Genomic DNA, 23,672 nt, shown 5'->3' on the forward strand with positions numbered 1-23,672 from the left:
TGGGGATGTTGCGGCGCAAATTTTATAAACAACAAAATTTTAGTTGTTGCTGTTATTTTTTTGCTGGGTGTAAGCCCACACAATGATAGGAGCTATGTGTCTCTATGTGTCTCTATGGGTCTATACAGAAAGAAGAAATTAAGGAGAAACATTCTCTTTACACTCACTCACAAGAACAGAGCTGCTTAATGTTAAACTTAAAGCTGAGGTCACCACACCCTTTACCCGAGTGGCTAACGCCTGAGCACGATCTCTGACGAGTCTTCGGATGCTTTCAGATGAGGTCATGCAGAGTGTTACACCTCCCACCAAACTGCTCAAGTGTCCCTGGGGGTTTCAAGGGGCCAGCAAACCCTTGAACCCCCTACCTCTCAATTGCTACAGGAAAACAAAGCCAAGACAATCTCCTAACTTCACCAACACACACACGCACGTTGTAGGGACTGAGTCTTTGAGCTGCAGTGAAATGATGATTATACCAATTATATGTACAGGGACTCCTCTACTAACAAAAATTAAAGTTACGAACTTTCAGAGATACGAACAAACCTGTCCGTATGTCCAGTTGCCTGTTCGGACCGAGGGTCGTAAGGTCAACTGCCGCGCAATATTTAGCGGTGGTGATATCTACATCTGTAGAACATGAAGAACCATTGGCATCAAGATCTACAGCATATTATACAACTTTTAAAGCCATTCCCCATGTTTAGTGTAGACGCCGTACAACATGTTTGGATTCGACAGGATTCAAGTTGGGACTTACGAACAAATCGACTTACGGACAGACAACAGCAGTGCTCCGATTGGACACAAATTGCCGCGCTCCATCCCGTGGGTGCATATATACACAGTAGAACTCTTCTTAACAAGCACCCCTGTTAACGACTAATCACTTAACGATAGGCATCTATAGAGCCCAATGTGTTCGCTTACCGACCGTTCCCCTGTTAACGACTGGCTATTGTAGATACAGGGAAGATTAATTGATGCATTGATTAACCACATTTCTTTTAATGTTACGCGTTTATAATGTTGTCAGTATCTTTAAGCATTAATATCCGTTTTTTAAAATTACAAAGTACGTTTTTTGGGTGAAAAAGGGTAACTTTCGATGCTGTTGGAACGAATTAAGCCTTCAACGTGTCTTTCCTATACTCACATAATGACCAAATCAATTAACGCCCGGTTTTGTGGAACAAACTACCATCGTCAAGGGGTTCTACTGTATAACGTCAAACTGCATGCCTATAATAGAGGTTTATTTGGGGTTAGTTTTCCGCGATCTAACCCCAAAATAAAAACCATCATAGGGAATATTGGTCGTGTAAGCGCCTACCTACTACTACGGATAAAACACACGGACTGTTCGTCAAAATGTTAACGGGTTTAGTCGGAAACGCACAGGGGGCGAGGGTGGTTCGGGTGTGGGGGAGGTTCCTATGTGGAGGACAGAACGTTAACGTAGAAGAGAAACAACTCCTCCCAGCTCTTGGCCAAGACCGCCATTGTGCCACTGTACTGTACGTTTTTACGTTGCATTTTATTTTTTTGTTGTCAATGCATTGTTCCAACGTGGAATTAAAAAAATTATGAATGTTTTTTTTTATATAATTAAGTACAATTAAAATAGTTATGGGTGTTGTTCATGAATAATTGTAATCGATTTAAATTAATGATTACATTTGTATTAATTTGATCGTAACGAATAATTATGCACTCAGAATAGTTATCAGGCGCGATTTTGCGTGAGATTATCGTAAATAGTTTTTACACGGTTTTATGAATTAAAGATCAATTCGTAGATTAAATTTAAACAATGAACAGATGCTCGCATTAACCACAAGTTATCATTATTTGATTAAACTAAAACAATTAGAAGATTCTCGCATTAATCACGAGTTATCATTATTGTCTCTCTTGAGTCAGCGGGTGGTCTGCGCGCCAGGTTCGATCTGCAACTGGGGCACGCAGTGGCCACGTTGTGTGCCCAGTGGCTGGTCGCTTGTCAGCGGCTGTCGGAGGGGCCTCGGTTTGCGAGAACCCCGTTGTGGCTCACTGGGGAGGCCTCGCGCCTTGCAGGCAGCCTGCACGTGGCAATACTGACACTCCCAGCCATCTTCACGCCTCATACAATGTCAGCCGCAGGTTTTCTTGGCAATCAAATAGAACTCTTCCAGCCTATAGCTTGGGCAATATTTCCGTTCGAACTCGATGTTGGGTGTGAAACTCAACTCTCCACTTTAGGGGAGGTTGCCTCATGCCACAATGGACGTTTTGCCAACATTTCCCTAATACCTCTTAGCTTAGTACAGTCTTACACTGCACCACTATACACTACGACACTATACAATACACCACTATACACTACACTACTCTATACTACTATACACTACACTACTGTAGCGACATCGCTGGCAAAGGCACGCCACACACAAGCTACTGACAGCTACCAGTGGCACCCTGTGCTGGGTGCAATGCCATCCCTAGCGGATAGGTTGCTGGCGTGGTGCTGGCTGTGGGAACTGGGTTCCATGGGCCCATGGCACTCGAGTTGACCCCGGAGGACACGTGACTGGAGGCGTCCACTCGGGGGGCCACCAAAAGAGGGGGCTGGGGAACCACGTGTCCAGGAGGGACCCTTCTCAAAAGTAAAAAAATACAGCACCACATCTGCTGCATTAGACTCTCTGAATCACATTTACAGTAGCCTTGATAATAAGCAGTACTGCGCCAGTCTTTTTCTTGACTTGTCCAAAGACTGTGATACAGTCGACCACAACACCCTGCTTAGTAAACTAATTTGCCTCCGTTTCTCTAAACACGCAGTGGAATGGTTAAAAAATTACCTCTCTTCTCGCACCCAAACTGTATTCATAGATGGCTGGAGGTTAAACAGTGTTAAGATAACAAAAGAGATTTCAGAGGGTTCCATCCTCGGCCCCCTGAATTCTCTCTTCATGTCAATGACTTGGGCACTTATCTGGATCATTCTAGGGTAAATATTTTTGCAGATGACACGATACTGATTACTGCTGGCCGCTCTCTGGATGACGTGATTACTAACCTCCAGGGTGATTTCAACAAAATACAATATCAGCTCTTAAACTAGTCCGGAATACCTCCAAAACCAAGGTGCTATGCGTCTCACCAGGGCTAAAGCAGGAAGTAATTTTTCTTCAATTACATTCCTTAATCTTAATTTGGAGCTTTCGTGACTGCAGGGATTACTCTTTGGTTCTTTCGGTAAAGTCACGTATAAAGATAAAAGAATAAATTAAATAATAGCATACTACGACGTTTCGATTGCAACACAAGCAATCATCATCAGGTATAAAAGAAAATAGCACATAATCACTTTAAGATGTTTTTTGTTCATGTTTTTGTTTTTTGTTTGTTGCGGTTGCACCCGATTCAAGAGCCGAATGGCTCACAGAGCTATACCTAATAAATTAACTTGAACTATTGAGTTCTCCGTATATATTTTTTATAACGTCCCGTTATTAATTTAAAAAACTTCAATGAAACTCGTTCATGTTAATGAGTAACCTGCACTAATTTTACAGCGCTGTGACAAACTACTGCTGGAGATGACCTCCCCTGAGTTGTGATAGCAATGGCATAAAATGTACATTCACAAACCACTATTAAATATAGAAACTCTGCTCTTCCTCCTCACCTGCCCCGGAGTCACGGAGATGATTTTACCATACTTCACCACACTGGTCAATTAAGCACCCACCAGCCTCTGGGCAGCACCTCCTGCCTCTGGGCAGCTGTCCACCCTGTTTTGTGGACAGCTTCCAGCCTCCCTGCCATCACGCAATAGCTTCCAGTAGCACACAATTTGATAGATAGCACCTTGCACCACCCAGGCCTCTGGGCAATACATACCCAGCTTGTCTAGAGCACCCAGATTCTTGCCACCATTCAATAGCACCCAGCCTCTTGCTACGACTCAAAAGCACCTCGTAGTACCCGGACTCTGGAAGCACCCAGTCTTTGAGCAGCACCGAACTTGGTAAATAGCACGCAGCCTTTGGGCAATATCCAGCTTATGCACAGCACCCAGCCTCTTTCCACCACTCAATAGCTCCCAGCAGCATCCAGTATTTGCGCAGCACCCAGCTTGTTAGATAGCACCCAGCATCAGCCAGCCTCTGATCATTATCCAGCTTGTGTAAGATCCCAACAGCACCCAGTCGGTAGAGCAACCAGCCTACCGGGTATAATCCTTCTGGCAGAATCCATCATGCCTCTGGGCAGCACCCATAACAACATTCAGCGTCTGGTAGCATCCTGTAGGACAGCACTCGGTAGAACTGAGCCTGCGGACATCACCATGCTTAAATTTTCGTGACTGCAGGAATTAAATGGTCGACCTTATTCGGGCATGGGGGAGCTGGGATGGGTAGGGTAACGTTGAGCAGGCACGGTGATTCATATTCTTTCGGTAAAGTCACGTAGATGGTTCAAAGTAGTATTTTTGTGATTTTCTTTGAACCGTCTACGTGACTTTACCGAAAGACCCAAAGAATATGAATCGCCGTGCTTGCCCAGCCTTGCCCTACCCATCCCAGCTCTGCTCCCCCACGCCCGAATAAGGTCGACCATTTAAACAAACAACTTGAGTCCCCCCCCCCCCGCATGCGCAGTAGGGGATCTTTCTAAAAACCCTTTGTTGCAAATTTCTAAGAGCAAAACATTGCGAGGTTACGAGTTAAAGTGTTCCAATTACTGGAAGTGCTAAACACTGTTTCAGTTGTATAGACCTTTGAACATTGACACGTTGCAGCAAGTCTGTAAACAACCCCGTACTTGTTATTTTCGTTCACTTACTGAATACATCTCGTAAATGGCAAAGTGGAAGGGCAAGGCTGCGTACTTACCAATTCGTTCTGTATAGGCTTGGGGATTTTGTGCGTGCGATAGCGGTACAATGAATGTCACCGTCCGCTCGGGTTTTCCCCTCAATAAACCAATCACAGTTGTAGTGATAGCGTGAAGTGACTGAACACCCAAAACATTGACGTCTAGTGCGCCGTCACGCCGATTCAGAGTTTGTTTTTTAGGACTTTGCCCAAACAACGTAAATAGTTTGACGACTTTAAAATTACTTTGGCAAGTCAAGTGACTGAACACCCAAAACATTGACGTCTAGTGCGCTGTCACGCCGACGATTCAGAGTTTGTTTTTTAGGACGTAGCCCAAACAATGTCAATAGTGAGAATAGTCTGCATCAGCAGCAGGCCATGCTTTCCCACCAGATGACGAACGCTTGTGTTGCACCCGAAACGTCGTGATTTATTTTATTTTATACCCTACGTGACTTTACCGAAAGAACCAAAGAGGATAGTGAGAATAGGTTTTCCCCTTTTTTCTGGCAACAAAACAGGTGCTAAGATGTTAAAACACCAAACGGAAACCTTTTACAAGGAATCATGTCTGCATTAACCACAATGCTTGTGGTCAGAATGCAAACAAAAAAATTACTCTGATAATATATACATTGTCTTTGAAACTGATTGGTCCACACCAGAGACAGCTTTCTTTTGAGCCTCGTCTCAAAACGGTGTTAGACCAGAGGACGCCAAAAGGCGTACACAGCCCAAAGACAACGCACTATCAAAGTAATGAGAGCTCGGGGTGAGCAGCTACATCATGGGACCTCCTTTGCCAGAACCAAAAATGGGAAAACCTATTCTCATATTTTGGTACTGACAAAGGAGGTCCCATGATGTAGCAATAAAGGTGTCAGTTTTGTACCAGTTTAAAAGGGTAAAAACCTACTGCTATATGTGTAGTGTTTGAGATACCCGTCAAACGTTGAAGTCGGTGTGCGCGCACGCGGTGTACAGTGAGAGCAAATGAGGACACAGGGCGCTGATTGGCTGGTCGTTGTTGTTGTTGCTGTTCCAAAGGAGGTGGCGTGATGTCTGAGGATGGTAGCAGGTGGCAGGGAGTAATTAAGGGTGCAGGGCGCTGATTGGCCGAGAGGGTGTTGTTGTCGGAGAATGGCGCCTCAGTGTCTGGAAACACATGCCACGTGGCAGCGGGGGCTGGAGACGAGTGGCGTCGCGGGGGATGCCCCTGATTAATTGGGAATTAATTGGTTCGGGGATAAAGACGGGTTTTTCAGAGGAGATGGGAGTTCGCGCCTGAGAGGAGACCGATGATGGAGAGTCGGAGCAGCAGAGCTAGTAACAGTATAAGGTAGCAGTGGAGAAGCATAGGGTAGCAGTGGAGAAGCATAGGGTAGCAGTGGAGAAGCATAGGGTAGCAGTGGAGAAGAGTAGGGTAGCAGTGGAGAAGTGTAGGGTAGCAGTGGAGAAGAGTAGGGTAGCAGTGGAGAAGCATAGGGTAGCAGTGGAGAAGAGTAGGGTAGCAGTGGAGAAGTGGAGAAGAGTAGGGTAGCAGTGGAGAAGCGTAGGGTAGCAGTGGAGAAGTGTAGGGTAGCAGTGGAGAAGCATAGGGTAGCAGTGGAGAAGCGTAGAGTAGCAGTGGAGAAGTGTAGGGTAGCAGTGGAGAAGCATAGGGTAGCAGTGGAGAAGCGTAGGGTAGCAGTGGAGAAGAGTAGGGTAGCAGTGGAGAAGCATAGGGTAGCAGTGGAGAAGTGTAGGGTAGCAGTGGAGAAGCGTAGGGTAGCAGTGGAGAAGTGTAGGGTAGCAGTGGAGAAGAGTAGGGTAGCAGTGGAGAAGCATAGGGTAGCAGTGGAGAAGCGTAGGGTAGCAGTGGAGAAGAGTAGGGTAGCAGTGGAGAAGTGTAGGGTAGCAGTGGAGAAGAGTAGGGTAGCAGTGGAGAGGTGTAGGGTAGCAGTGGAGAAGTGTAGGGTAGCAGTGGAGAGGTGTAGGGTAGCAGTGGAGAGGTGTAGGGTAGCAGTGGAGAGGTGTAGGGTAGCAGTGGAGAAGAGTAGGGTAGCAGTGGAGAGGAGTAGGGTAGCAGTGGAGAAGAGTAGGGTAGCAGTGGAGAAGAGTAGGGTAGCAGTGGAGAAGAGTAGGGTAGCAGTGGAGAAGAGTAGGGTAGCAGTGGAGAAGAGTAGGGTAGCAGTGGAGAAGTGTAGGGTAGCAGTGGAGAAGCGTAGGGTAGCAGTGGAGAAGAGTAGGGTAGCAGTGGAGAAGAGTAGGGTAGCAGTGGAGAAGAGTAGGGTAGCAGTGGAGAGGCGTAGGGTAGCAGTGGAGAAGCGTAGGGTAGCAGTGGAGAAGCGTAGGGTAGCAGTGGAGAAGTGTAGGGTAGCAGTGGAGAAGCGTAGGGTAGCAGTAGAGAGGTGTAGGGTAGCAGTAGAGAAGTGTAGGGTAGCAGTGGAGAAGTGTAGGGTAGCAGTGGAGAAGTACAGAGTAGCAGTGGAGAGGTGTAGGGTAGCAGTGGAGAAGTGTAGGGTAGCAGTGGAGAGGTGTAGGGTAGCAGTGGAGAAGTGTAGGGTAGCAGTGGAGAAGTGTGGGGTAGCAGTGGAGAAGCGTAGGGTAGCAGTGGAGAAGCGTAGGGTAGCAGTGGAGAAGCGTAGGGTAGCAGTGAGACGACGAAACCAGTAGGAAGTGGCTGGAGTGTGGGAAGAGAAGCTGATGTAGTTACGACAGAGTGGGACGGTGGAGCTGATAAAGAGCAGCCGAACTGTGGTGGAGAGAGCGGAGAGGAGAGTCGACGGAGGAGTGAAGGGGAGCGAGCGAGGCCGGCGGAACGCGGCGAGCGAGCGGAGAGCGAGCGGAGGAGAACTGTGGATCGGTGTTAGCGGGAGAAACGTTGAGCGATGTTGGATGGGGGAGTGTTGAGCGAAATACGCGAAATAAAGTGATAAGGAAAGACAAGAAGCGGCCGTGTCGGTTCGAGCACTACACATGTATACACACTTGTTTTTGTGGGGTCAAGAATTACATAATTCCCTTCCTGAAAAAGTAGGCTGAGCAAATGTTGTGATCACACCCAAGCTGCACGCAGCAATTCCGTGAACCGCGCGACACGTCCTTGAATAATAAAAGAGATCTCATAGTACGTCCTTGAATGTTTGTTAGTGTTATGACTGTTGTACTTAAGTGTGGACTTATGGGAGGTCGCTTAGTTTATTGAGAAGTGTCGAGGAAAGGACAGAGGGGTTGGGGTGGGTCGATAGGTCAGGGTTGGTTTATGGTTGGTGGAGGGTGTTTGGGCAGCAATCGAGTGGAGGAAGTCTGTGGCTGGCGTGCCCATACGTCACTTGATGACAGCCACTATATCAGACCGTGACACCGATCGTTGTCATTGTCCTGCCTGGCGAGCATTGTCATCATCTCCTGCTAGCGGAACGGACACAGAAGCTCGTTTCAAATACTGCAGGGTTACTGTCGAGTGCATACTTTGCACGTAGACTCCATTGCTGTTATTTTGGTATTGCATTTTTTCGTAAGGCGTTTAGGCGCAATGTTCTAAGTCGGAAGACGAAGAAGAGACTTTGGATTGTTTTGTACGACCCACGTAATAACCATGCAGGTAATTAATACGGTAATCTATATTAACATATTTGGATAAAAATAGAACATGTGGCCGGTTGCACAAAGCAATTTGAGTGTAAGACTGCACTTGTTCTCGCATTTAAGGCAAGTGCACGTTTAGTAGAAAAGCATAAGGTATGTTATGCAGCCGGTTACCGATTATCAGAATTCGGCTGCTATACATTTCCACGTGATAAGCCACTTCGTTGGGCTATCACTTGTGGCCAGTTCGCTTCGAAAACAAACAAAAACACCCCAGCGATACAGCTCAGTGGGCCTTACCCTGCTAAATTAAAGAAAACTAAAAGTTTTAGTTTTAAAATGCAGCGATTTGTCACTTAACCGCCTGACCATCGTTGCCTTCTGCGCGCACTTGGCCACGTACGGTTCTCGCACGTGGATGTCGGCCGCTTGCCGGGACCCCCCCCCCCGCCCCCGTCTGTTTGTGTTTGCCGAGGGGATTTGGTGGCGGTGGCTTCGGAGGTCTTTTAAAGTCTGCTGCTGGGAGAGAGGATCCGGAGCTGGCAGTAGAGATCTGGTACTTGGGGACAAGAATTGAGGGGGGCCTCGGGGGTGTAGGTCTTGGGATTTTGGTTCGGGAAGAGGGGGGGCTAGGCCTGCTTTCGTTTGCTCGCGGGGGTCTTGGAGTTTAGGGTTTAGGCTGAAACTGAGGGTCTAGAGTGCTGGGGATCTTGGACTGGGAGCCTAAGGGGGCTTGGGTTTGGGTGGGTGATTCTGAGAGGATCGAGGGCTGCGACCTGGAGGGTTCGTGCAGAGGGGAGCGAGTGGCTGCAGGGCTTGGAGTTCGGGTGCTGGAGGTGGGGGGTTGATGGTGTGAGTGGAGGAGGAGGTGTTGGGTTTGGCTATCGGCCAGGGCGTGACAGCTGGCGTGCAGACCCGAGTAAGCTCGCCCTCCCCACTGTTCCCGCCGCTTGCCGCTAAATGTCACAATCACAACAATAACAAGTAGCGACAGCGGCCACTCGCCATGGTCACGCCGAAGCCTGACGTCACTCGCGATAGACACCTGCTAGCCAAGCAGACAGGTTGCTCCACCTGACAATGCCCCAACATCACAGAGCGCTATTTGCAAAGACGGCGACAATGGTTTACTCTGTGTTTTTGTTTTGTTTGAATTAACACATTTCGCCTCCTGTAAAAAAACCCCTCTGTCACGGCGCGCAGGATCAGCAGAGGTACCTGTGGTGGATCACAGAGTGGACCCGCCGAGGAGCCGACAGGCAGCAGCAAGTGCCACCGTCTCAACCCATTCCCATCCCAATCCCCGCGTCCATCAACAACAACAACAGCAGCGGCGGCAGCAGCATCAAGGGGGTCGTTCTGCCACTGCCGTTTTCCGAAGAGGCCACTTTGGACGCCCGCCTGCGACCTTTCGTCTGCAGGCACCGTTCAGTCGTGATGGAGGACATCGACGTCGATCCCCGGACCATGTCGTCGTCCGACTCGTCCACTTCGTCGTCGTCGCCGCCGCTGAGGTACGTCGTGGAGGTGTTCTCCTTCGACAGGTCGTGTGATGGAGCGGGGGCAGTGGCCGGCTTCGTGGGGGTCGGGGTCGAGGTGGCTGTGGCCGGACCCGGCAGCGGCAACAGCAGCAGCCCCCCGCTGTAATAACAATATGTAACAGGATATTTATCCCTGGGTACTAAGTGTTACTTGTTTAGTTGCGTATGCCTAAAAAGTATAGAAAATTGCTATTACTCCCCACAGACTTTGCTTTTGCGACCAGGACTTTACGCGAATGAATGACACATTCACCCGTTTTCTTATTGAAAATAGGTACATTTCAAAATATCAATGTCCTCGTCACAAAATCAAAGTTTGTGGGGAATGATAGCCATTTTATGTACTTTTGAGGCATAAGCAATTAGAAAATAACACTCACTACCCACGGACAATTTTTTTTTTTGTTACACAGTGTACGCAGACCGGGGGAGAGCTGCAGCCAGCAGCAGCTGTGGCTGAAGAAGCAGCAGCAGCAGCTGCGGCAGGAGCAGCAGCAGCTGCGGCAGGAGCAGCAGCTGGAGGAGCAGCAGCTGCAGGAGCAGCAGCAGCTGCGGCAGGAGCTGCAGCAGCTGCGGCAGGAGCAGCAGCAGCTGCGGCAGGAGCAGCAGCTGGAGGAGCAGCAGCTGCAGGAGCAGCAGCAGCTGCGGCAGGAGCAGCAGCAGCTGCGGCAGGAGCAGCAGCTGCAGGAGCAGCAGCTACAGGAGCAGCAGCTGCAGGAGCAGCAGCAGCTGCGGCAGAGAGGCGAAGACAACCGCAGCACTCGGCGTAAGGACCCGGTGAGTGTGAGTGTGTCGGGGGGGTGGGGGTCACTATACTTAATGCTGTATTTCAGCTTTTAATATACTCAACACATTCCCAACAATTCACAGCCCTCTGTCAATCCACTACTGGATGAAGTCATTCGCATGCCACTTCGTTAATGGTTGTTAGATCGGTCACCAACCATGCTGCTTAGTTGGAGCCGAGGGCGACTTCGGATATCAATCTCCACTAATATTATCCGTGGCTGTGAATCTAACTGAGGTCATCGAGTGCAGTGAGAGTGCAGTGAGATAAACACTGCCCCACCGTTTTACCAACACAGTGACAAAGAAGACAATGCAGCCCTTACTTAGCGTTTCGCCTACCCAAACAAATGTCATCACTGCCCCCCCATCTCCCGCCGCAAAGCACAGCTGCTTTTTGGGGCCAAGAACCAGCATGTGGATGGTCATTACTTGCTGGGTAAGGCAGGGGGAGTCCTATTCATTACACCCATAGTTTATTCAGAAGAAAACAAGACAACCAGGGTAGTGACCATTACCCATTTCAGCCTCTTGCAACCTCGACTATGCTCCAGAACATGTTCGATTAGCCACTCGGCATTGCCACTACCCATAGGGTTTGTAAAAAAATGGCTTTTAGAGTGAGTACTGGAGTAGGTTCTTTGTTGACAACCAACTTCAGTTTTTGCTCTTGAGTTTTAAAACTGAACTTCCTGACCAGTCTCACATAAAATGACCTCAAGTATTAATTTTCGCTCTTTCAAAGATAGTGCTTCCTTATATATTCGTTTTATGGAATTATCAGATGGGCGCTAACATATGATACAAATTTAATAAAAAAAACTCCGTCAGGCACTGCTGGTCTCCGTTGGTCTTTTATTCAAGTTCTTTCTCCGCACCCCGCTGACTCCTCCCCTTCCTGATCGTCAGATCCGGCCTTCCCATACTGCCCTGCTGGCTCCACCCCCATTCACCTCGCTTCCCATTGGAGCCGAGGTGAACGGCGGCCCCTTCCACACGCCCCCCAATACCCCGTTCCGTGTGATTGGGCCAGAGCCCAGCAGCGACCCCATTTACGCTCGCATTACACAAATACTGAATAACAATTTGCAGCCATTTGTCAATCCACTGCTGGATATAGGTGTTGCACACTCGAAATGAAGGACGTGGGCAGGTGCTCCAAATCGAGGGCAAGCACATTTATTTATTGTAGTTAATAATAATATTGTGAAGAACCTCACCGTCACTCTGTAAAATGCAACAACGCGCGTTACACGCAGCAATTCTTCCGAGACGCCATTAACCATGTGGCTGATTTACACGTGCGGTTATTCATTAACCCTTTCTCTTAAACCCAATTCTACTACTTATAAACCATCCTTGTCTTTGACAATCACATTTGCACATCACTATTCGACTATTACTTTAATCCTAAGCTGTATGTCTATCTATACCGTCCACTTATATCGGTATCTTACACTCATTATATGTACTGTATGTGTACAGTATACGTACTGTATCTCACCATTGTACAGCTTACTACTTTACATGTGTTCTATTCTCAATAGCATTGCAAGTAGTCATATTCTGGGTACATGGGCATGGTTATAGACTAAACAGTATTAGAGTTAGAGGATTACAATCAGAGTAACTAATTACAGTGCGCCATCTCTTTACAATGCACAGTGCTAAAACGCCTCTAATTGCATATATCACAAACGAACAATTCAAAGCCAAGCTAAAAGTCTAGAACAAGTCTAGAACAAATCTAGAACATTTATATAACGATCAAAAACAACCTTTGGGTCCTTTACCTGTAAAATGCAACAACGAGCGTTACACGCAGCAATTCTTCCGAGACGCCATTAACCACGTGCGGTTATTCATTAACCCTGCCAGCCACCTACAGGCCCGACTCAGTCATCACATGCTGCTGTACACACATGCATTGATGCACTGCACAGGACATCAGGACCTTCACAGAACCACACTTTACTACCTTGCTGCACAAGGGTATACTTAAAAGAGTGATCCATTCCTAATGTGCCACATAGGCCTCCCCACACCGTGCTGGTCAGTGTGGGTTGCTAGAGAGGAGGAGCTGAGAGACTGATTCAGATATCATGAACCATTAATGTTACGCGTGGCCTTGAACCCAGCTCAGGACTCAGGGTTCACAGCACTGCACCACCTATATTTATATCTCGTCTATATGACGGTGCTTTGCGCAAACTTTACTTATTCACGATCACTTTTCTTAATGGTTACCATGTATTGGTAGTTATTTTCGTGTGTTTTGGATTACGAGAAATATCGTTGATAAATATTAATGGAGTGGATTATTAACTTTGCTTTTGTGCCCTGGTCACAAAAGCAAAGTTTGTAGGGAATAATAGCCATCTTCTGTACTTTTGAGGCATTAACAACACAGCCACCTCCGCACCCTCATCTTGGAGGCCCCTCTCCGATCTTACATTAACGTGCTAATTTCTCACATTAACATCCCTAACACAGCCTCTCTCATCGCTTATGAAGGGGAAATGACTTGGTTGACCTGTGCTACCATTGTGTGTGTGTGTGATTAGCCAGGTCGCTTCTGAAGAAGAAGCTACAAAGTAGCTCAATGGACCTTGCACCTGGCAAAATAATAACATAGTTTAGTTTTAGCATGGGTCTCTGTATCTATGGCTCTTTGTATCTATATGGGTTTCTATGTATCTCGATGGGTCTCGGTGGGTCTCTGTCTCTCTATGGGTCTCTATGTCTCTATATGAGTCTCTGTGTCACTATATGGGTCTTCTTCTTGGTTCTTTCGGTAAAGTCACGTAGAAGGGAAGTAATAAAATAATAATAAATAAATCGAAAATATATGGGTCTTTATGTATCTATATTGTGTATCATATGGGTCTCTATCTAGGTCAATGTATATATTTTAGGACAAACGAAATTAGGAAAGCGTCCACCAATGTTTATTTGCCTGGGTGAGTTTCTTAACACTCTGCTGTTGTTGATACAAATACGGCGACGGTCTACATTATAGACTGCCAGTAAACTTACTCCGATTTAGTAGCAGGCTACAGTCTGCATTATAGACTGTCAGTTACGAGAAATATCGTTGATAATTATTAATGGAGTGGATGATTAACTTTGCTTTTGTGCCCTGGTCACAAAAGCAAAGTTTGTGGGGAATAATAGCCACTTTCTGTACTTTTGATGCATAAGCAATTAGAAAATAACACTTACTACCCGGGGACAAAAATATGTATGTTTTGTTACACAGTGCACGCAGACCGGGGGAGAGTTGCAGCCCTCAGCAGCTGCAGAGTGGCGGAGGCAACCGCAGCACTCGGCTACAGCACTCGGTGAGTGAGTGTGGGGGGGGGGGGTCACGGTGTGTGTGGGGGGGGGTCACGGTCTGTGCTGCTGGTGGTTGCTCGTGGTGCTTTTGGCGTGGGGAGGGGTGGGGCAATGGTCAGCACACTGCGCGACACACCCCGGCGACCGGGTGACCTGGGTTCCTGCCTGCTCACAGCCCACTCGGTTGATGGATATGTAATGCGAGCGTAAACGGGGTTTGCTGCTGGGCTCTGGCCCAATCACACGGCCCGGGGTATTGGGGGGCGGAGCCCAGTATGGGGGGCGTGTGGGAGGGGCCGCCGTTCACCTCGGCTCCAATGGGAAGCGAGGTGAATGGGGGTGGAGCCAGCAAGGCAGTATGGGAAGGCCGGATCTGACGATCCGGAAGGGGAGGAGTCAGGGTCACGTGGTAAAGAGGATATAGGTGGGAGTAGGCCTCGGCAAGGTAAGGTAAAAGTTAAATGGTAAAAAGCAACGAGCCTACCTTTTACCCTACCTTTTACCCTTACCTCATACAAATTACCCCATTACAGGATAATTACTGGGGTACTACTACTGTTGTCATTCTTTAAGCTATCATTTGTGACCAGGTGGCATCTGAAAATTAGCAACATAGTTCAGTGGGCCTTGCATAATAGAGGTTTGTTTGGGTTAGATTGCTTAAATATGTGTCGGTAAACCCGTCACCACCCAACACAGCCAATTAGTAAAGTTATCACGTAAACAGAACGTGCTGATTAGTCACTAGTACAGCATTAGTGTATAGTGTAGTGTATAGTAGTGTAGTGTATAATGTAGTGCACTAGTACAGCACACCGGTTGTGTTGTAAAGAAAATCCACAACATTTACATTCTGAGTACCATGACGTTTTGCCAGCAATTACAACCAGGTTCATCAGGCGACAGCAGGTTTGTAGAGAAATCCTCCAGTTTCGTTCCTTAAATATAAGGGTTGATGTGATGGCGTCACTTGTGAACCCTTCTTGAGCAAAGTGATGGGGGGGGGATTAAAGAACGAAGGATGAGGATTTCTCCACAAATCTGGATGTCGCCTGATGAAGATAGTTGTAATTACTTGTGAAAAGTCGTACTCCGATTGTAAATGTTGTGGATTTACTTTGAAACACATCGGTTAGTGCTGTACTAGTAACGAATTGGCACATTCTGTTTACGTCGTAAACTTTACTAATTGGCTGTTTTGGGTGGTGGCAGGATTAACCACACATTACACTACACTACTATACACTACTATATACTGCTATACACTACACTACTATACTATACAGTATACACGATACTACTATGCACTACACTACAATACACTACACTACTATACACTACACTACTATACACTACGCTACTATACACTACACTACTATACACTACAATACACTACACTACTATACACTACACTACTATACACTACATTACACTAAAATACTATACACTACACTGCTATACACTACACTATACACTACACTATACACTACTATACACTACAATACACTACACTACTATACACTACACTACTATACACTACACTACTGTACACTACACTACTATACACTACACTACTATACACTACACTACTATACACTACACTACTATACACCTGTTGTGGGTATACACGTGGAACGGTGACTTCGATTTTGGAGGCAACGCGTTTATTACAATGAACTATAAGAATGGCAATAAGCCGTAACACTTGCGGTTATGGCCCCTGTAACACTACTGGGTACGGCCCCGTCACCCGTTAACCGAAGGGAGGTACAGCCCCCCTTCTAGCGTGCCTATCTTGGCTCCTCCCACCCTCAACCAGTATATATACAAGGACTGTTTTCTTGGAATTTTTCTCACTTGATACAGCAATCGTGCTGTGACGGTTCCACCTGTAGACGGAAGCTTGTGTTGCCTCCGAAACGTTGTAATTTTTATTTTATTTTTATTTGACTTAATTTTAATTTTTGCTTAAGTTACTTTACCGAAAAAACCTAAGAATATCTTCTTGGTTCTTTCGGTAAAGTCACGTAGAAGGGAAGTAATAAAATAATAAAAATAAAACATAATAAAACAATTATTTTTATTATTTTATTACTTCCCTTCTACGTGACTTTACCGAAAGAACCAAGAAGATGAATCCCTGCAGTCACGAAAGCTTTAAATCGAAACCTAAGAATATGTGCCCTATACACTCCAGGCTATGCTCTCACGGGTCCTCCGCTATGAGAGCTAGGGGAGGCTAGACTGACCCGACCTAGTCAGGGTACGGGTCTCGCTACTGGACCGCTGCTACCCGGCTCTCACAAGAGCCTCGGTTGTTGGTCCCAGGGTGCTGGTCTAGTCTTGAGCAGAGGTCGCAAACGGGTTTTGATTCCTTACCTGTTTCTGGCCGCACCAGGGTCGCAAACGGGTACCCGTACCCATACCCTACCCGTACCTGGCCGGGTACGGGTAGGGTACGGGTATCGGGTACCTGATTGTGACCTCTGGGATGAAGCCACGTTGCAGGCGAGGGTGGGTTGATTCTAGGAACTTGAATTGTGAGACGAGACAAGACGTTGGGAAATGAGTGACAAACAGTTACTCACCAGTGACTCACGGTTTACCCGTACCCGGCCGCACCAGGGTCGCAAACGGGTACCTGTACCCGGCCAGCTACGGGTAGCCGGGTATCGGGTAGGGTACGGGTATCGGGTACCCGGTTGCGACCTCTGGTCTTGAGGGGATGAACACTGCCGGTCCCGTTGAGAGGGCTGGCTTTTATACACCGGTTGGGGCTTATCCCGCCCCTAACCACACCTTTCCCAGAACCTTCCACAAGTTTCTGGAAGGGTCGGAAATGAACCGTTGGCCCCTAGCCCCCAGCCCCCACCCCTTGGGGTTCTGGGTTCTCTACCGGGGGGGGGGGGGAGGTTATCCCAGGTCTACCACCACCAGAGGTCGCAACCGGGTACCCGATACCCGTACCCTACCCGATACCCGGCTACCCATACCCAGCCGGGTACACCCACCTGCGGAGTGGAAGGGTACGGGTAGCCGTTTGTGACACTGGTGCGGCCGGGTACGGATAAGGAATCAAAACCCGTTTGCGACCTCTGACCACCACATATCCCGCTCACTCTCTCGGCTGCCCCCTATCGGCCCATGAGGGTGGTGACCATATGAAGACCCACAGAGCCTTGGTATGGCGCAACACACCCATAATAGAGGTTTTTGGGTTAGATTGCGTAAATATATAAATGTGTCGTTAAAACCCGCCACCATCCGACACAGCCAACTAGTAAGGGTTGTCACGTAAACAGAACATGCCAATTATATACACTTGCACAACTATATACTAGTATACACTACTATACACTACACTACTATACACTACTGGACACCCACCTGCGGAGTGGAAGAATGGCAGGTGCATCTTACAGATGACAAGCTGATGGTCGGTGGGAAAATGAGCTCCATGGTAGGTCCTGGTGTCAGAGGCATAGCCCCACATCCACTTTTCTATCGCTATATAGTGTAGCAGATGTTCTTTCTTGAACTCAGCATTGATACATTGTTTTCTGTGGATGTGCCGATGCTGGAATGGCGTATTGTTTATTACAAGCCCATGGGATACACAGAAGTTTAGCAGCCTCATACCATTATTATTGAGCTGATCTTGTCCGTGCCTTCCAATTGCTCCAGCCCAGCTTCCAGCATCATGGCACACTCGGTCATTAAATCATCCAACAGGATGACTCTATCCCGAGGGGCCACTTTTGCTCGCATCTGTGATAGGAGGTCATGAAAGGCATGACTCATCGGCCTTGCCTGCATCCCTCCACTGATATTCATCTTCGGGGGGGCATAATCAATCACCACCAATACTTTCTGGTCTCTTGTTGATGGAAAGGAGACCCCACATTTGCCTGGGACTTACAGCTTTCCAAACCTTGCCGCTACATTCATTCTTTTATTCAGAAGAAGAGTCACTCCTTGTTGTTTGGCAGTCTCCTGCCCCGAGTAGGGGACTGTCCACCTCTCATGGTGACTGGAGCCAAAGCCGATCCATCGGACCTCCTGAATATCTCAGAGATACAGGCGGTACCGGTCCAGCTCCTGACAGAGGAGTGGCAGCCTCTCCTCCACATTCGAATATTCGCCATGACCAGTCACGGTGGTTTATCGTCGTTTGTGGAGGAACCCCGAGGGTATAGATTCAGTTCCTGGCTCTGCCAAGTGGGGGTTGGCCAGGATAGGTCGTAGATACCTGTCCACACAGATCCTCTCGCACAAGCTTAGTTCGATATTTTGCACGTAGTTTAGTGGTCGTTGAATTGAAGGTGGAGGGGTTACCAGCCTCTCGCACCCATCCAGAGCACCCATTTAGCCTCTGTGATGGTTACAAGTGCCATGAGGGGTATAGCCGATAAAAATTGGCCTTCCCTCCATGGCATTGCTCACATCCACCACAGTGTTAGCATTCAACACCACCACAGAGGTAAGGGGTTACTTTTGCCAGAATCTTCCACTATATATACATACACACAGAGATAAGAGAGAAAGAGCAGCACACCAGTAATTATTTACTGCGGCGTGGCGTCTCCTCCACTACTCACCAGTTGTTCGAGACATGGACAAGTTGAAGGTTGCCAAGCTGATCAAAAGGAAGAGGCCACAACTGAAGAAGTGGATTGGCAGGGACCCCACGTACCTGCTCGACTACTTGGAGAGCAAGGGTTTGATCTCTCGCGAGAAATACAACGAGGCCACAGACATCAACGGGAAAGTGGAGCGCGCCAACTTTTTGATCAACGAGTTCATCGACAGGCATGAGTGCTTCAAGCTCTGGAGGGCTCTCAAAAGCCTACAGGTCAAGTACCCCCAGCTGAAGAAGTGGATCTCAACCTGTGCTTCTACTACACATCGCACTTGTGGTAAAGCAATGCAAAACGATACACGGCTGCTGCTTTGATATAAACAAATACTACTGATGTTACGGCTTTGTTGTGTTTGGAACTCATTGGCCTACACCAGAGACAGCCTTGTTCATGGCCTTGTCTCTGCACCCATCTTAGACTAGAGAACAAGTACAATGACAATCATAATCATAATAATAACACGCATTGTCGTGTTTGGAACTCATTGGCCTCTACACCAGAGATGGCAGACAGCGCTGCCACAGTCGTGGAACCAAAATTTGGGTACCCTCATTGCTAAGAGGCACACGGGCGCGAAACATCGCCCTGGTGAGTGAACAAAACAAATCCTGTCACATCGAAAAGCCGAGTTGTTTCGCGTGGTTTGTTTGTTTTTAACTTGAGAAATACAAAAATAACGGATGAAAGTTTAAGAATAGGTGTGATTTACATACACATCCATGTCTGGCAATAATAAAAACAAGAGGTGGTGTTAAGATATAATGCAGACTTTTGATGCATTTTGAAAGATATCATAAAGTAATGCATTAACTCACAAACACATCATACTTGCGGAAAAACATGCAAACACGTTCCGATAATAATGTATGGCATTGTCTTTCAAAGTGATTCGCCTACAACAATAAAGACAGTCTTCTGTATGGCCTTGTCTCTGCACCTCTAGCAGTGCGTTAGTAGACCAGAGAATGCCAATAGGCGAACAGTACAAAGACAATCCCAGTGGCGCAATGTTAACTACCTCGCCTGGTATGCAGGACGCCGTGGGTACAATACCAACCCTGCCGCCTGCTGTATATTGGGAGTTTGCGTCTCTCTGTCTCTCTCCACGTGGTGGTCACTGCGTGGATTTCTCTCCAAGTCCTCCGGTTTTCATTCCTCCACATTTCATATCGCGTTAAAGAGTATTTGGCTGCTATACATTTCCACGTGATAAGCCCACTTCGTTGAGCCACTATCATTCGTGATGGCCAGGTCATTGCTCAAAAAGAGTGGGGTCTTACCTGGTAAAAAAAAAAGTAGTTTAGTTAAATTTTGAATAAAAATTACGTATGACAAACATCCTCAGTGGAGTGAACGGGCAAAATCAGGGCTGCACATATTTTGCCTGTATTCATTTGATTTTTGTTCTTTTCTCTCGTTCAATCTCCAGACAGGAAGCGTGGTCACTCTAATCAGCCCGACTCGACTGCATTAGATCAAGGTGAACAGCAAATCACGCAGATTGATTCCAAACATAAGACTCGGGTCCCTGTAATTACTGGTGAGTTTAGTTTAGTCTATGGGTCTCTTTGTATTTATATGAATTTCTGTGTATCTATATGGGTCTATATGTATATATGGGTCTCTGTGTATCTATATGGGTCTCTGTGTATGAATATGGGTATCTGTGCATATATATGGGTCTGTGTCTCGGTGTATCTCTATGGATTTAGAGTATTTGGCTGCTGTACTCTTAGTTCTTTCGGTAAAGTCACGTAGGTAAAAACATTAAATTAAAATTAATAAAAATAAAACAATAAAATCACGACGTTTCGGAGGCAACACAAGTCTCCGTCATCAGGTGGGACCGTCACAGCCAGCAGCTAATCTGGATGTGATGGTCCCACAAAGATGGTTACAAAAAAAACCCATATTTTTATTTGACAAAGCTGTATAGCTCATCGGATATTTTTTTGTTTGTTACCACCATCAGCCCACCCACCACCACCACCAACCATCAACCCACCACCCACCACCAACCATCAACCAACCCACCCACCACTGCCGCCGCCAGATGAGGAGCTGCTGCCGGTCCACGAGACGCCGCGGTCCAACGGCGTTGTCTCGGACTACCTGCACATGGATTCCTCCATCAGCGAGGCGAGCGAGAACGTAGAGGCCAAAGAGAACCACAGTCGTGAACGAGAGAAACTACCCCATTCTGAACCTCCTAAAAAACCAACCCCTCGTCCACGTCGTGGGAGGTGGTAACAGGTGAAGTACAGGATTGCCAGACAGGGCGAAGTATGGTGGGTGGTTCGACCACCTGGGCCGCTTCGGTAACCATGAAGGCCTGTCTGGACGCAACCTGGAAACACGCTGGCTAACGGGGCACTGGTTAGCCACTTAGGCTAAGGGAGTAAACCCTGATAAAATCCCGGGCGGATACCCAAGTGTATCCACTCCACCTCGGTGGGGCGGAGGAGCCACGGTCCAGATGGCCAATGGCATATGGCGGAGGAGCCACTGGATATTTGGTACTTCAGGAAAAGCCGTCCAAATGTCTTGCTTTTCTGCCTTGCCATTGGACCGTGGCTTCGTTCCTGGTTAAGCCCGTGCAGTAGGCTGGTGTGCAACAGACACTGCATGTAAATTAATTTACGCACTGGTACCCTCCAGGGAAACTGTGCCATCGCACCACCACACTACACACCCAAAGTCCTTGGGCGATTGGTAAGTGGCGAGTGGGGGAGGCCTATGCAGCTAGAAGCTCCTAGTAACAAACCAACACCAAGGCAATAGCTATTAGAAGGTTATAGTAGTAGGTTTTTACCCTTTAAACTGGTACAAAATCTGACACCTTTATACAAGGCGTCATGTTTGCAATAACCACAACACAAGCAGTCAAAATGCAAACAAAAAGAAACAACTCTGATAATGATAATGATATGCACTGTCCTTGAAGTTGATTGGTCCACACCCGAGACAGCTTTCTTAGAGCCTAGTCTCCATTGGTGTTGGACCAGATGACGCCAATAGGCGTACATTATCATCATCAGAGTTGTTTGATCACGTGATCGGGAGATCCGATTGTTGATGCTTATAACCATTTGATACGCATATTTTCGGACACGCATTCCGTACGCATATTGCTATTTTAGGGTCTGCCTATTGTTTTTATCACGTGATCGTGAATATTAGCCAATACTAGTTTTTTTGTCATTTAATATGGATTGATGAGTAGGTATATTTGCATGGATACTATCGTTGCTATTAATTACTGTTGATAAGAGTTCTGCATATTAGAGTAAGTTGATATTAAAGTTGCTTAGAATTAAAAAGAGGTTTCCGAGTGATTCTTTGCTAAACTCATGCATCATTGTCGTAATGAAGAACTGTCTCCTGCGGCGAGATCTGAATCCCAAGACCTGACGTAATTACACACGTCATTGTTAAGGCGAGAATCATAAATGTTAAAGCGAGAATTAGAATTGTTAAAGCGAGAATCATGAATGTTAAAGTGAGAATAATTGAGAATTAGAATTGTTAAAGCGAGAATCATGAATGTTAAAGTGAGAATCATTGATGTATCACGATTGGTGATACATACCCCTAGACAACGAGAGGCAATAATGAATACACACATAATGACATGCACACAATCAGATACACACATTAATAATTCATTACACTGAACAGACATTTTTAGTTAATTACACCAAATTAGACACGTTAACATATTTTAAATAATTGTACATTTTTATTATTTTATTATTTCATCACATTTTCATTTTTGCTATATATTCAACATAACCCACGACCTCCTGTATGCCAGGCGAATGAGTTAACATCTCCTAGCCACTGTAGCGCGTTGATCATACGACCTTAACTCATTGGACTTAAAAAAAAAAATCTCTAAATGATATAACCAAGAAAATACGGTGCTCCTTCACACTTTATAAATAAGTGGTGCACCACTCGCTTAGTGAGTGAGTGTATGGGTGAGTGGGTGGGTGGGTGAATGAGTGGGTGATTGGATAAATGAGTGAGTGGGTGAGTGAGTGGGTGGGTGGCTGAGTGAGTGGGTGAATGAGTGAGTGGGTAGGTGAATGAGTGAGTGGCTGGGTGAGTGGTTGAGTGAGTAAGCCCTAGGCACAGTGTCTACTGTGGCCTGTTGGATAATACGGCCCTGGTCGGTGAGTGGGTGACAGAGGTCGGGTACGGGTAGCCGGGTATCGGGTAGGGTACGGGTATCGGGTACCCGGTTGCGACCTCTGGTGGGTGAATGAGTAATACGGCCCTGCTTTCATTCACCCGCCCGCCTCACGTAGCCTCCAATCACAAATCCCAAGACGGTGCCCCCTGCCGAGTAGAACCTGGAGCTGCGGCGCATGTGGAGTTCACTCGTGCCAGGAACGTAACCCCATCCCCCCCATTGGCAACGAGGTCTTTCCACATTCGCGGATAGAGAGAGGGTTTGCTGTACACTATTCAAAAGTGTCTTTCCCGGGTATCTCTCGTATCGCTGCAACAGTTGACCGAGAGAGACACTGGCATCAGCTCAATCCCCCCCACCCACAAAACCCAATGGCTTATTGAACCAGCGCTGAGTATCATACATACACACGTTAACAAAAACTACCTTAAAATATATAATTTCACTCTATCCAAAACCGCTTTTAATCGCACGTAAATTAATGCATATTTACTAGTACAATGGTGACATCTAAAATAACTGATATCTAATTATATCGATGATGCAAATAATACCGTGCTAATTGTGAATAGACAAAACAAAATACGCGTCTCCTATCTGAAACGACCAATGCAGTGATCCCGAGGAAAACGCGCACCGAACGCCCAACCCCATTTTGTTCATTTTAAACACATTCCTGCGGAGGGAGCTGGTAGGAACGTCGGGTTGCTCGGTCAATGGCGGCGTGGTGTAT

Source organism: Lampetra fluviatilis, assembly GCF_964198595.1.
Source record: "Lampetra fluviatilis chromosome 45 unlocalized genomic scaffold, kcLamFluv1.1 SUPER_45_unloc_2, whole genome shotgun sequence".
In the NCBI taxonomy this organism is placed as follows: Eukaryota; Metazoa; Chordata; class Hyperoartia; order Petromyzontiformes; family Petromyzontidae; genus Lampetra; species Lampetra fluviatilis.